At 36.8% G+C, this 3,422-nt stretch overlaps 1 pseudogene; it reads right to left on the bottom strand.

The window, feature by feature from the left end:
- Window positions 1–1,676: 1,676 nt before the first annotated feature.
- Window positions 1,677–2,990, bottom strand: LOC131687013 (uncharacterized; annotated as a pseudogene).
- Window positions 2,991–3,422: the final 432 nt, after the last annotated feature.

Genomic DNA, 3,422 nt, shown 5'->3' with positions numbered 1-3,422 from the left:
ATGAAACGATTACTTCTGTCATACAAGGATGGTCCCAATGGTAGTGAAGACAGTAGGTGGTCAAACAATGTCGTCATGCAAATATCGAAAATTCTCAAATCCATTAAACTTCCGACCGAAACACACAGGGCTGTTCGAGGAATCGATTGTTTGACCCATTGGAAAGCATCAGAGTGTGCTTCATTTCTTCATTACATTGGAATTGTTGTTCTCAAACATTTCATCAAGAAAGATCAGTTCCAAAATTTTGCAAATTTATTTTGTGCAGTCACAATTTGTTCAAGTTCATACTACATACGATTTTTACCGGTCGCTCAAACATTATTTGAAGATTTCGTTGGAAATTATTACTTGTTTTACAATTCCATTACCAGTAACATTCATAATTTAGTCCATATAGTTGACGAAGTCTCACTACCGACAATTTCTTCTTATCCCTTTGAAAACCATCTTTTCCAGGTCAAGAAATTAGTAAGATCGGGAAAGCTTCCCTTAAACCAAATCATAAATCGCATAACTGAGAAATATTCTTAAAAATCAGTAATAGATGAGCCTGCCGAGTTTCCTATATTCAAATACCCAATGAAATTTGATCATTCTCAGTATTCTTATGTACGCCTCACTAATGACTTCATGTTGGCTACGAAATTTCCTGATAGGAGGTTTCTTACGAAAGATAAAAGGATAGTTGCTATGCAATATGCAAACACCAAAGGTATTTACGGTTCAGAGGTGAACGAAATCGAAAATCTTTTTGAATATCCTTTGTCATCACCTTGTATCAACATTTTCAAAGCACCTAGCAGATACGAATTACTTGAACCAAGAATGTACGGGTTCGATAAAGTTTTATGTAAATTAGTAGTAATTGTAGTACTTGACGAAACAGCATTTATACCATTATTACATACTTTACCTGCGACTGAACAACAATAAAATGGTTGCAATCAATCGATAAGACATTTAGAGTCCATGACATACATACCTGTTCAACTAAAACAAAGTTTAATACGCGAGGTAATCAATATCAATTATATTGAATCAATCAATGTAACAACATATCTTCCTTAAATTATACTTTTACAATAGTGTTTATCTATAACACTGCCGCTATCCACATAATTGTCCCATGTTCTATAGGATTCCCTATATACAAAAGACAATTATGCGTAGAACGGCAGAACACCTCCCACATCTTCAACCGTTTTGTTTGGTGATGCTGATGCTGATTCCGCCTCAATAAGATATTCTTCTAAAATAACTTCTGCTTCTTCTTCGATACCATGTTGAATCGCTGGGTTTGATTGAGGTTCATTTCGCTTGCATCGTCTTCTGGAAGCAGCAGCTCTAATATCCTTGATGTCCTCGTAGCGTTGCTTTCAGGGGCGGATCCAGAAAAAATTTCGGGAGGGGTCCGAAATTTCGATTTTAAAATGAATATTGTACAATTTGTAATTCGTAATAATCTTATTTAATCAATATCAGTTTAGTTGGTCAAATTTGGTTTGGAATGATTTTGAGTTTGAAACTAATATAAAATTGAAACTCATTTAGAATTTCTCAACAAGTAAAATAATTTCGGAGGGGGTCCGGACCCCCAGGACCCTCCCCCTGGATCCGCCACTGGTTGCTTTGCATTCCTTAAGCAGCGATGTAGGAACTGTTCGCATTGCACTTTAGAGAAAGAAGGATCGGAGAACAGATCCCCCACCAAACTTATGAAAAGGTATTTTGGAAATAATGTTTTCATTATCCTTCTTATTCCGGCTTATTCCAGTCCAAGAACATTTCATCAAGAATTCACGCTCAAAGAAGTAATTGATTACTTGCAATCAAACAGTTGCACCTTCACCAACATATCTGTGTTTTCCGAGCATCGAACCAAGAAACTGAACAACAGATTGTAGGAATTGGTCATTTTTCGACTGTTTCTCCAGAGATTCCATGTCATCCAGAGATTTGACCGGGGTTAATGGAATCTTTTTTTATTCATAACTCTCTGTTTTCACATGCACAAACTCTGACGGTATTTTGGTAGCAATAACATCTAGTTTAGCGTTAACTTGAGAGAGCAAAGAACCATACCTAATGTGCGATTGATTGAGAGATTCTATTTGCTTGGCGTTCTTGTCTATTTTATTGTGCAGTGAAATTATAAGTTGACACATGGTAGATTCATCGGTATCTGTGCTCTGAATCGTTGGTGTCTTCGATCTAGACTCATGAGATATAGTTTTACTTAGAGATAGCGAACGTGACGTCATCACAATATCGTTTGGACAAGGCTCCAAAAACGAATCATTCAGATTAGCTGTGTCGTCAGTATGACCGTCCCTTGCATCATCGGCAAAATCAGTAGCCGTATTTGAGTATGATGAGCTTGGTTTCGTTTGGATTTGTTTGAAAAGCTCCGCAGCAGTTGATGATTTCTTCAGTTTCTTTCTTGGCTCGTATTCATCGGTATCCGAATGAATTTCCATAATTTGCAGCTCGCGAAACGCCTGTTAAGAATGAAATTAGTGTTCACACTAACAAAAGTATAATAGTATAAGCCGAAAACTGGAAAATTGGTTACTCAAAATAAATTGTTGTTCTATTGGGAATACAAAGTGGTGCAAATAGAGCGCTATGTTCCACAATTTCCGTCCTGATGTATAATGTATGAAAGGAGCATTGCGTTTCGTAAGTCGGTTTTCCAGTTTTAAGCTGCGAAATGTCTATTTAGTTTGCACCAACCTCAGCGTAACTAGCAAAATTGTTTCGTTTGATTTTGCACCGATATGCAATCAGTACGTTTACATCCGGTGGAATTTGTGGATCCTTTTTTGCTTTTTCAAGCAGCCGGTAACCAGCTATACCCTTTGGCCAGTAGCATAGATCCGTGCCAAGTCCCGGCAGTTCCTTGCTCCAACCATTTTTCAGTACCCAGCGTGAAGGAACCACAGAAAGCAAAACATCGTCTGCACAATAGCATAATTATTCGAACTCATTACAACTGCAACGGAAAAAATGCATTTCTCTTTTTACTTTTATATATTCGTAAAAAATATCTTACCCGTGAATTTAGATTGATGACAACTCGTGAAAGCTATATCAACAAAATTACTGCACGTCACAAGTTGATCACTATTTGACAGAGCTGCCAGATTTCACAATTCAAAGTTAAATAATAATTAATATCCGATAGCAACAATCGGATTTCCATTAAAAGCGATAATATTATGCAGATCGTCGCTGTTGTGCTATCTTATGACAAACGCCATTTTGGGGTAAACTGAGTTAGATATGCCACATTACTTGTCTAAAAAATCTCTACAAAATGGCGTTTACAGAATTTTGACATTCTGCTTATTTACTGAGATATAGCGAGAAACGTACTGAGAAATTTTTGATTTTTTGCTTCAAATGACTGTGTCTGGGGA

This window comes from Topomyia yanbarensis, chromosome 3, assembly GCF_030247195.1.
Source record: "Topomyia yanbarensis strain Yona2022 chromosome 3, ASM3024719v1, whole genome shotgun sequence".
Taxonomy (NCBI): Eukaryota; Metazoa; Arthropoda; class Insecta; order Diptera; family Culicidae; genus Topomyia; species Topomyia yanbarensis.
Note: the sequence above shows the minus strand (reverse complement) of the source record. Positions and strands in the feature narration are given on the sequence as shown.